The sequence below is a fragment of the Coenobita brevimanus genome, chromosome 23, assembly GCF_032717465.1.
Source record: "Coenobita brevimanus isolate Jiangsu-jjx chromosome 23, ASM3271746v2, whole genome shotgun sequence".
NCBI classification, from domain to species: domain Eukaryota; kingdom Metazoa; phylum Arthropoda; class Malacostraca; order Decapoda; family Coenobitidae; genus Coenobita; species Coenobita brevimanus.
The window spans coordinates 45,882,314-45,894,768 of NC_136976.1; the positions used below are offsets into that span (position 1 = coordinate 45,882,314).

Below are 12,455 nucleotides of genomic sequence, written 5' to 3' on the forward strand. Positions count from 1 at the left end.
AGTTTGCTCTCATTCGGCCAATCCCAAAGAAAGGTGACCATTCCCAACCCTCTAACTATCATCCAATTGCTTTAGCATCCTGTATCTCAAAAGTTTTCAAGTCAATTTTTAATAGAAGAATTTTAAAGCATCTTTCCTATCACAACCATCTTTCTGATCGTCAGTAGGGCTTCCATCAGGGACGCTCCACTGGCGATTTTCTCACCTGCCTTTCAGACTCCTGGTCATCCTCTTTTTGGGACTTTGGTGAAAGCTTTGCCATTGCACTTGTCATCTCAAAGGCTTTCGATCGAGTCTGGCATAAATCTTTAATTTCCAAACTGCCCTCTTACGGTTTCTCTCCTTCTATCTGTGCCTTCATCTCTAGCTTCCTTTCTGGTCGTTCTATAGCTGCTGTTGTAGACGGCCATCATTCTTCTCCTAGATCTGTTAACAGTGGTGTTCCTCAGGGCTCTGTCCTATCACCAACTCTCTTCCTTTTATTCATCAATGACCTTCTAAGCTGTACATCTAACCTTATCCACTCATACGCTGATGACTCCACCCTTCACCTTTCCATTCGTTTCCCACAGCATCCATCTCAACAATTACTTCAACAAACAAGGGATGAGGCTATGGCACACCTAATGTCTGACTTGGCTCGTATCTCTGACGGGGGTAAAAATAATCTTGTTGTTTTTAATGCATCAAAGACTCAGTTCTTACACCTATCAACCCAACAGAATCTTCCACAGGTGTACCCACTAATGTTTAATAATATTCAGCTTAATCCTGCATCATCCTTGAACATGCTTGGGGTTTCATTTGCTCGGGACTTTTCTTGGAAAGATCATATTACATCTCTTGTAAAATCTGCTTCTAAGAGATTAGGTGTGCTAAGCTGACTCCGTTCCTTCTTTACCCCTGCACAATTGTTGACACTATACAAGGGTTTTAACTGCCCCTGTGTGGAGTACAACTCTCATGTATAGGGAGGTTCCCCACATACAGCTCTTCTCAATAGGGTGGAGTCAAAGGCTTTTCGTCTCATTAACTCTCCTCCTACTACTGACTCCCTTCAACCTCTGTTTCTTCGCAGCACTGTTGCATCTTTATCTCTCTTCTATCTCTACTTCAATGGTCACTGCTCCTCTGAACTGCCTGCATGTATTCCTCCACTTCTACAACGGGTGCATAGCACCCGTCTAGCAGCAAACTGTCATGCCTTTTCTGTCCACCTCTCTAAAACAAGAGTTAACCGTTACTCTCAGTCTTTCATTAATGTAACAGGTCGACTCTGGAACGGTCTCCCTCTGTCCGTATTTCCGGCTTCCTATGATCTCCAGTCTTTCAAACGCAGTGTGTTCAGGCATCTCGAAATTATCGGATCTTGAATTTGGCTCTCTCTTGTATTTTCTTTTTCTCTTGGAGGGAACAGTTATTGCAGGCTCATGGCCTTTGGTTCCTTCTTCCTCACATAAAAAAAAAAAAAAAAAGACAGGAACATTTTTGTACATTTCTAAAATTGTGTCCAACTAGCAAATGGCGCTGAATGACCACATCGGACGTAGTGCCTGGCCTTTGTGCCAAACCTTTATCACTCACTCACTCCATCTAGCAAACTTATATCCCATTCTTTTGTGGTCTTATCTTTACTGTGTTTATGGTAGCATAATTATACAGCTCCTGACATACTACATATTATTATACAGCATTTCTCTCCAGTACACTTTTTTCATACTGTGCCCTCCTTTGCTATACCACGTTGAGTACACCGCTTCCCGTCCGATCAGCGAAGTTAAGCAACGTTGGGTCTGGTTAGTACTTGGATGGGTGACCGCCTGGGAACACCAGATGCTGTTGGTATCCCTACGTGTCAAGTGGGGTTGGTGGAGGATTAGTGCCCCTCCCTGTAAAACAATTAACTCTAATCCCTTGGCCACCCCGTCTGGGATACATGGCGTCTGGCAATTGGCCCTCCTTTGCATAGCTACTGGTCACATCATATATCCCTGTACACCCTGATCATACAAGACATCCTATTTGTTCCTTTTTTACTCTTAGGAAATTTTATGATGTTGAAGAATTGTTTGTGTTCTGATAATGAGGTGCAAGTGGTGAGTAAATAAATTACAATGTTGCAGCAGCATTACTTTGACAGCATTGTTTGAGAGTTGTATTATGTGGACAATGTCGGTATTGTAACTGGGTCAGTCTCTGAGTGGTGTAGTTGTTGCTGAGTTTAGACAGTTCAGTACACCATCAGTTTAGTACTTTGGAAGGCATCAGTTGGGCTGCCCTCCAAGGAAAGTTAATAGTTCACATCCAGCCTGCTTGTTGTGACCCTGCACTTTTTTTTTTTTTCCTCTTCATTTTTTCCAGTAAGAGTAACACAGATGGGGGCGGCAGTATGCGGGTCTATCCCAGGTAGTATTGTTTTCCTGTACCTTTGCTTTAGCTTGGTGCTTCCTTTATTTTTAATTTTGCACCATTGTGTTAAGTAATCACTGTTAGCATGGGCCCTCTATGCCCCAACAGCAACAGGACTGTGGGCAAGACTACCCCATTCACTTCTCACATCATCCATCTTAGCAGTTACTTCAACGAACAAGGGATGAGGCTACTGCACACCTAATGTCTGACTTGGCTCATATATCTGATTGAGGTAAAAGTACCGTAATCTTGTTCAACCCTTCAGAATCTTCTGCAGAAATATCAAATTATTTTTAACAATATCCATCTCAATCCTGCATCATCTCTAAACATACGTGGGGTTTCATTCTTTCAGAATTTATCTTGGAAAGATCATATCACTTCTCTTGTAAAATGTACTTCTAAGAGATTAGGTGTGCTAAGCCAACTCCGTGCCATTTTTACCCATGCACAGTTGTTGACTTTATACATAGGTTTTATTTGTCTCTGTATGGAGTACAACTCTCTTGTGTGGGGAGTCTCCCCACATACAGCTCTTCTCAACAAGGTGGAGTCAAAGGCTTTTCATCTCATTAACTCTTATTCTCCCATCGGCTTCCTTCAATCTCTATTTCTTTGCCACACTGTTGCATCTTTATCTCTTTTTTGTCGCTGCTTTAATGGTCACTGCCTCTCTGAACTGTCTGCTTGCATCCTTCCATCACTGCGGCAGGCGCATAGCACCTGTCTGGCAACAACCTCTCAATCATTTTTCTGTCCAGCTCTCTAATGCAAGAGTTACCAGTAACTGTTACTCAGTCCTTAACTGTTACACTCAGTCCTTCATATATGCAACAGGTCATCTCTGGAACTGTCTTCCTCTGTATTTCCTACTGCCTGTGACCTCCAGTCTTTCAAATGCAGTGTGTCCAGGCGTTTCAAAATAATGGCTCTTGAAATTGGCTCTCTCTTATCTTGTTTTTGGCTTTTCATGGAGGGAACAATCATGTGGGCTTCTGGCCTTTGGTTCCTTCTTCCCTGCATTAAAGAAAAAAAAGAAACACTGAAATGTGTATATTACACAGAGTCATTCCATCTTTCTTACAAAGGCATAGATTCAAGGGATTACCGCCTTTATAAAAAATAATGACCCACTGGGCTTCTAGGGGTTCTGTACCGTATGTCTCTAGTTAATTGATGATACTTTGTGGAAGAGAGAGAATCTCAAATATATGAAAATACTGTACCTGGTATATGAGATAATTTAACATATACAGTAGGTTCGCACAGTGCGCGTCATCGCAGTGCTCGATTCGCATTGTGCGCGAGTGACCAAAAATCATAACCAAAAACCCTTCAATGCGCGAGTTTACCGCACAGAATGCGAGGCAGAGGCAAGGAGTGGCTCAAAAATGCCATTTTCTACTAGTGCGCGACCACCTCTCACACAGCGTGTCACGTCGTCATGTTGATGCGCAGAAATTCCCGGGCATTCTACTGCACAGCTTGGGGTACAAGGGAGCGGGCTTGCCATAACAGTCCTGGCTCGTGCACTGTGCGGATCCGCTCTCTACAATTAACCTGTCATGTACAACGTGTGGTGTTTTTTGTGCTGCCTGTACTTCGCCGCACCATGGCTCCAACCCCAAGAGTTAAGAATCTTCTGACGCATGCCACCAAGTTAAAGATCATTAATATGAAGGAGGAGGGTCAAGGAAACACTGCTATCGGGAGAACCCTGGGACTGGCTGAATCTACAGTGAGAACTGTGTGGAAGAACCGTGAAGCCATAAAGGTTGTAGTGAAGATGTACGGTGCCTCTGACCTAGATGGCCGTTCGCGGGTGGGAAATCGTGCTGTGATGCTATTGGAGCGCTATCTTGCCACCATCATAATGAGGAAAGAAAAGGGAAGGTGTTCCACTGAATGGAAGATTTATTAGGAACCAAGCCCAGCTCTTTTACAAGGCAGCATCTCGCAGGTTAAAAGTGGAAAAACCTTTCAGGGCATCGGTTGGATTGCTGGACCGTTTTCTCAAGCGCAAGGAACTCCGTTACGTGAAAGTGTCTGGTGAACGTGCCTCTGCCGATGAGCTGGCCGCGAGAGACTATCCTGCGATATTTCGAGCGATTATTGAAGAGGGACAGTACACCAAGGACCGGATCTACAACATCGATGAAACGTCGTTATATTACAAGGCCATGCCCAAATCAACTTACATCGCTAAAAGACAGAAACAAGCCCCTGGTCGCAAGCTCCAGAAGTGTAAGATGATGGTAATGTTCACTGTAAACCTGTCTGGGAGCCACAAGATGAGGCCAGTTGTTGTACACACAGCTTCACACCCAAGGTGCTACAAAAACCTCACGAACATGGATGCATGTGGCGTGTATTGGTACAAGTCTGCAAATGGTTGGATGACCGGGAACATTATGGCAGACTGGTTAACGAGGCGGTGTCCCTGATGCCAGGGTCAAGTGTCGGGAACTGGGCATTCCATTTAAGATTCTCCTTGTGCTTGATAACGCACCAAGTCACCCTCCATACCTTGAAGATCTTCATAAGGATTGTCATGTTGTGTTTCTGCCGCCCCGGACAACGTCACTAGTGCAGCCACTGGATCAAGAACTGATCGCCACAGTGAAGCATTTCTACCATAAGCAAGTGTACAACTACCTACACAGGAAGACCGACTCACAAGAGGAGCTTCATGCCCTACAAGAAGATCACGACGAAGACCTTGATGAGGCATCTGCTCCCGTTCCATCTCCACCAGCACCTGTATCCCGACTTGCCACAGATGCCATGACTGTTGAGGCATTTTGGAGTAACTTTACGGTGAAGGACGCAGTTGAATTTCTCCTACAAGCCTGGCTCCAGATTACACCTGCAACGGTGAACCATGCGTGGCGAATGCTCGTGCCTCACTTATGCATCACCCAGGAGACGGCCATTCAACCACTGGCCGAGGCTGAGGCAGCAACATTGACAGCAGCACAAGCTGTACCAGGTTTCGAGGACGTTACATTGGCGGACATACAAGAAGTGCACACTGCTACTGAGGAACAGCCTCCCAAGGAAGTGTTGCAATGGATAGACGAGGCTGACGCAGAGCCCGTCGCCAGACAGAGTCAAGTTGAGCAGCCTAACGTGATGGAAGGCAGGACTGAGCTGTGTATGTCAAACATTAGCAAGATCCTTGCTGCCGTGGATAAGCTCAAGGAAGAGGTGAAGGAACAGGAAGTGAGCAACCTAAGAACGGAGGAACTTCTGGTTGGTATCGACAAACTCTTCCGTTTCTACACAGACAGGCACAGGGAAGAAATAAACAGGAGAAGACAGACGCTTATAACAAGCTCCACACAGCGGGCTCAAGTTGGTGAAATTGCGGAACCAGGGACATCGTCTGCTCCTGTTCCTGTTGAGGATGAAGAGGATGCAATGTCAGAAGTGTCAGCATTGGAGTTTGAAGGGTTTATGGCCAAAGTGAGTGACTTTGATGCTCCTGGGGAAGGTGATGAAGAGGAGTCTGTGGAGGGAAGTGTTGGTGCGGTGGGAGGTACGGTGGGGAGTGCGGCGTTGTAAGTGTTGCCGCGCCTTGGAACCCCTGTTATTTAAGGTCATTAGGCCTGTTGTCTGCTGTTGTTAAGGTGACTACCCATATTTTTGTTATTGCAGCTATAGCTTTAGTACAATGTCTGAAACATATGACCATTATTATGTCTCTAAGGGCCAAAAAATGTCCAGGTATGAGGGGGTACCACCCATATGTAATTATTCCCATAAGATTATGTATTCCTAGTACGCGAATTCCCAGTGCGTGAGGTCGTGGACCGCCCAATCTCTCGTGCACTGTGCGTGCCTACTGTACTTTATATCATCAAAGGTTTTTTTGATAGACTTTACAATATAATCTCTGACAAATATCTTGTCAGAAGCTGCTTGCCAAAACCATACTCAGCCATTTGGAGACATCATTTGGCTGGACAGTGAGAAAGACCCACCAAAAAGTACTGCAGAGGTAATCAGAGATGGCAATACAAAAACTGTTCTCATCCAGTAAGTGCTGGTAGTAAAACTCAAAAGTGGTGTTGATACTGGGATAAGTCATGTGAAACCAGATAGTGTCAGGGGTGCCCTTGACCCAATACTTGGTGGTAGCTACTTGAGACTAAAGTTGGCGGACTTAGAATGAAATTTCCATTAGTGGTGGCCAAGAGTAAAGTGAATGAAACTTTGAACAATCAGTTTGGATCAAATGCTGCTGAATGCATACCTGAGCCAAAGAAAATATTTCCCAAACTGACTGTAATGGACCTCCCTCTTTCTTTGGGGGGACTCAGATATCATTCACAGCATTTGGACAAGAATAACAAAATTAAGATCCATGTAGATAGTGGGTATACCCACAACTTTCACTTCGTAGGAGTTAACTAGAAAGCACTCAGAGAGCACATACCTCTGCCAATGTCATTGCCATTAAAACAGAATCCGAATCTGGTTCCATGGAGATAGATCCAGATCCGGATCCACCCCAAAATTTAGTAAATTCTTTCTTAGTCCATGGCCACCCACCCTTCCCCAAAATTTCATTGAAATCCATTGAGAGCTTTTGGAGAGACTGTGCAGGATACTCCAGATCCTCTGCAAAATTTAATCACTTCTTCCTTGGTCCATGGCCCACCCTTCCACAGAATTTCACTGAAATCCATTGAAAACTTTTGGAGATATCATCTGGACAAACAGACAGACAGACAGACAGACAGACAGACAAAATGTATAAATTGTCCCTCTCTGAGTCATTTAGTGACAGATCAGTCACTTACCCATGTTGCAATTAGTAGACATTGTCCAATTATGATTTCTCAGAGGAAAAGATTAACTGACAACACCAACATCCTCTGTTAAAAAAATAAATAAATAAATAAATAACATCCATTTGAAGCCAGTTAAAAGTTAGCCCTCTAAACATTTGCTCAATTTCACTCACTCGATGTAGTGCTGCTTTGGGTGTCTGCCTTTTCCTCTCTTCCTTCCTTCATTTTCTTTCTTTCTTTCCTTCATTTTTTCCTCTCTTCCTTCCTTCATTTTCTTTCTTTCTTTCCTTCATTTTTTCCTCTTCCTTCTGTGTATGAGTGACTCTACACTCCCTGTTCTTTCTTTCTTTCCTTTATTCTTTCTACTTCCCTCAGCCCATGAGTAACCCTACACTGAGTGACAAGCCAAATGGTGTCCTGTACACCAGGAAACTATTTACCACACAGGGTGGTAACCATATAATCAAATTGTTGTACCTGGTGGTTTAGTGGGCAATTAAGGTGCTCCAATCGGATTGAGCCTGTGTAAGTTTATATGCAAGGGGTGGTTGGGGTTTATAGCTCATGTAATGGCACTCAGGGATGAGCAAGGCTGGTCACTCTCATCTTAAACATCAGGACCAACTTGCCTAACCCTGGGCTCCTATGCTTCTCATGGGGCAGCTTTGGATTGGATGATGGGTGGATGGATTATATTAATGAAGGTAAATGAACACAGGCTTGATATTTTGACTGAAACTTGGCTGCATGAATATGACAATATTGTGTGCAGTGCTTTCCCTAAGACACAGGCAGTAATAAGTGTTCACAGGCCTGCTGCTGACCATCCAAATGGAGGTGTAGCACTCATCTACTCTGTAGCACTTGTGATTGCATCTCAAAGTGTGACTCTGTCCCACTTTTAATTCATGGAAGTATATAAAATCTCCATCAGCAGATCCTTATAATTTGCAACTGCTTATCATCCAGGTCATCTAGGTACTGATTAAAGCTTCATAGTGAAGTTTGGTCAGTTTGTGGGAGCATTTTCTGTTAAACCTGGGGAACTTCATGTTTGTGATTTCAGTTTGTGGTAGGTGGTGGCAACCATCAATCATGCACTTGATATAGTGCTGCCTACTTTTTCTCTATCTATCTATTGCCAGACACCTTAATCCCGTAAGGGGTGGCCACAAACAAATCGTCTCCGTGTTGCCCTGTCCCCTGCCATTTCACTGCCTTGCTCCCAGGTCACACCCCCCTCTCTCATATACCTTTCCACTCCATCCCTCCATCTCATCCTTGGCCTCCCCCTCCCACTCCCCACCTCCACCTCACTCATATACACTCTCCTCATCAGTCTTTCATTCTCTACATGGCCAAACCACCTCAATGTGTTTCTCCTAATGCTTCCTGTCACATCCACATCAACACCACAACACTCCTTCACTTCCTCATTTGTTAGTCTGTCTCTCCATGTGACTCCACATGCTCCTTTCAAATAACTCATTTCCACTGCTCCCACTCTTGACTTGTGTCTCTCCAACAAGGTCCAAGCTTCACTTCCAGACATTAGAGTTGATATCACAATACTGTCATGTAGTAACTCTCTCACTTTATTTACCACTGCCCTGTTTCTTATCACTGTTTTCAAGGAACCAGCAGCCTTTCTTGTTGTACCCTTTCAAGCACTTCACCCTCAAAACTTCCATCCTTACCCATCACACTACCCAAGTACTTACACACACACACATTTTCCATTTCCTCCCCATCCAACCTCACTGTACATTCACTGACTTCGTTTCTCATGAAGACCATAACTTTACTCTTCCCTACATTCACCTTTAGATTCCATTTCTTACACTCTCAAACTCATCCACCAAGCCTTGAAGCTCCCTTTCATCTTCTCTTTACAACACAGTTTCATCAGCAAACAACAGTACAGGTAGTTTCCACACACTGCCCTCACTCATTAGGGCAGCTCTAACATTCACTGCCCTACCTTGTATCTCTTTTATAACCCCATCCATGTACAGATTGAACAACCATAGTGACATGACACATCCCTGTTTCAATCCAACCTTCAAATAGGAAAATTCACTCAGTTCACTATCCACACGCACTGCAGCCTTAGCACCCTCATACATACTCTTCATGGCATTCGACAACCTCCCATCTACTCCATATATTCTAAATACTTTCCATAAACCTTGCCTATCCACTCTGTCATATGCCTTTTCCAAATCCATGATGGCCGCATACAACTTCTTTCCCTTCTCTAGAAACTTTTCCACTAAAGATCTAAGAATGAATATCTGATCTACACAACCTCTTCCCTTCCTAAAACCTCCCTGTTCTTCTGCAACTAATTCCTCTGTTATTTCCCTAACTCTGTCATTAACCCCTAAAGACTGCAATTGTTTCAGGCAGGGTAACTCCCACAACCGCAATTCGGGGATGTTTTGGTGACTTTCACCAAGGGCAAATTGATCATGTTCTGGCTAAAGAGGAAGAATTTACTTGCCTGACAATGCAGTCCGTACCCCCTTAGGCCTAATGGTTACCACACAATCGCGCGTCAAAGTTAAAAAATGTTTATGATAGTTACCCCTCGAAAGCAATTGAAAACATGAAAATTTTGATAACTACATATTTTTCTTATTGAAACAGGTCATTTCAAATTGTTTTGTCACACCATCCATGAAAACAGGTGTATGTACAGTAGGTGCGGGGAGATTACTAGGCAGTGGGGAGATACAGTAGGCTGTGGAGAGTAGGCCTACAGATACGGGGGTTGGAAATAACCAACTTTTCGCATGAAAAGAAAGCACTTGAATGTGTTCTATAACATCTACCATGAAAACAGGTGTGTATGTTGGTGTGGGGAGATTACTAGTGTGGGGAGTAGGCCCACAAGGCCTTGGTGGTACAGTAGGTTCGCACAGTGCGCATCATCACAGTGCGCGATTCACATTGTGCGCGAGTGACCAAAAATCATAACCAAAAACCTTGAATGCGTGAGTTTACCGCACAGAACGCGAGGCAGAGGCAAGGAGTGGCTCAAAAATGCCATTTTCTATTAGTGCGCGACCACCTCTCACACAGCGCGTTACGTGTCGTCATGTCGATGATGAAGAGGATGCAATGTCAGAAGTGTCAGCATTGCACATTTAAGGGTTTATGGCCAAAGTGAGTGACTTTGATGCTCCCGGGGAAGGTGCTCAAGAGGAGTCTGTGGAGGGAAGTGTTGGTTCGGTGGGAGGTGCGGTGGGGAGTGTGGCACTGTAAGTGTTGCCGCGCCTCGGAACCCCTGTTATTTAAGGTCATCAGGCCTGTTGTCTACTGTTGTTAAGGTGACTACTCACATTTTTGTTATTGTAGCTATAGCTTTAGTACAATGTCTGAAAAATATGACCTTTATTATGTCTCTAAGGGCCAAAAAATGTCCAGATATGAGGGGGTACCGCCCATATGTAATTATTCCCATAAGATTATGTATTCCCAGTACGCGAATTCCCAGTGCGTGAGGTCGTGGACCGCCCAATCTCTTGCACACTGTGCGAGCCTACTGTACTTGGGGAGAAAAAATTTCGGCAGCAACCAAATACTCTTATGGAAACCCTCCATTTCAATGGGATTTGCCATACCAGCCATAAAAATAGGTGTGTATGTAGGTGTGGGGAGATAAAACAGGTGTGGTGAGTAACCCCACAAGGCCTCATAATCATTCCAAAACTAACACAGACACGTATATATCTTTATAACCATTAAGGACATCAAAATAAAGTTGAATGATGCTATAGATGCATGCATAAGGGGGAAAAAAAGCAATAATTTGTTTCCAATTTCTCTTTTTACTGTCCTAACATCATTACATATTTATCACACTTACCATTATAGTTATCACATTATCATTACTCTTCATCACACTTATCATTACAGTTTCGGCAACAACCAAATTCTCTCGTGGAAGCTCTCCATTTCAGTGGAATTTATCACACCAGCCATGAAAACAGATGTGTTTGTAGGTGCTAATCACAGTCATGATAGCCTGGGCTGACCTGGCCGACACGCCAGATAACAGGAACATGTGGGTATAGGAATTCATAAAAATAAGTAATCCGTAGTCAATCATGAAACATACATGCACGTAAGTGTGTTTATTGTGAAGGAAGTGTTAAAAAAAAAAAAAAAAAAAAAAAAATGCTATCCAACATTGTCGCGCATAGCATTGTGTGTTCGTAATGCAACGTTGAGGAGAAAAGAGATGTATACAAAATTTGGAATGAAAGTAATAACTATAAGCAGCCTCAAACTATTGGGTTGAATAGAATTAGCGCAGAGTATGCAGTTCACTGAATCATGAGTTATTTGTTATGTGCAGTGACTCCCTAACTAACTAAGTAACAAACAGGCAGATAAGTTGACCACGAAGGGCAGGTGGTTGGTTTACCTGGAGTAAATGTTTGCTCAGAGATGGAGACTAATCAGAGGTACTAATCTGGGCAGGTAGGGAGAATGAAAAGAAAAAAAAAAAAAAGATGCATTTTATGTAGTACAACATATTGCATTCTCCAACGACGTACGTGTGGAAACTGGTAGGTACGGAGTGAGAAATGAACAGAGTGAGGTGTAATTATATGTAAATTTGGGAAGAAGTAGAAATAATATGAAACAGGTACGTACATCAGGCCTGATAACTCTTGGGGATCTGTAGGGGGTTGGAAGGGTAGTGAGGGACAAGGAGGGAGGGATGGGGTGGGGTTTGGGGGTGGGGAGATGAGGCTAGCAGGGAGGGAGGAGGGGCAAGAGAGGGTGGGAAGGGACGCAGGTGGTGGTGGGAGGAGAGATGCAGGTGCGTGGAGGGGTGGGAGAGTGATGGGGGACAAGGAGGGAGTGAGAAAGTGGAGTAGAGGGTGGCATGGAGGCGGCCGAGAGGGGGGGTGCCGCCCCACCGCCCAGGTTGGTCCGATCCCCCCCTCACACCACATCAGGGGCGAGTTCTCATTGGCCTGAAGCCATTTTTTTTTTTTTTTTTTTTTTTTTTTTTTTTATAAATAACAGAACAGAGGAAGGAAAAACAAATGGGTAAAAAAAAAAATAATCCATACACCAGATTACTGGTGTCCTCTGTTCATAAAATATCTGTAACAGTTAGACTTGAACAGTTGTGGGTTGAAATTTGGAGGAAAACAACTCTGGGGAAGTGAGTTCCAGAGAGATGCAGTTCGGGGAATGAAAGAATTCTGATAGGCAGAAGTTCTGCAA

The 12,455-nt window shown here is 43.9% G+C and overlaps 1 pseudogene; it reads left to right on the forward strand.

The window, feature by feature from the left end:
- Positions 1–1,726: 1,726 nt before the first annotated feature.
- On the forward strand, positions 1,727–1,845 carry LOC145393123 (5S ribosomal RNA; annotated as a pseudogene).
- The last annotated feature ends 10,610 nt before the right edge of the window (positions 1,846–12,455 follow it).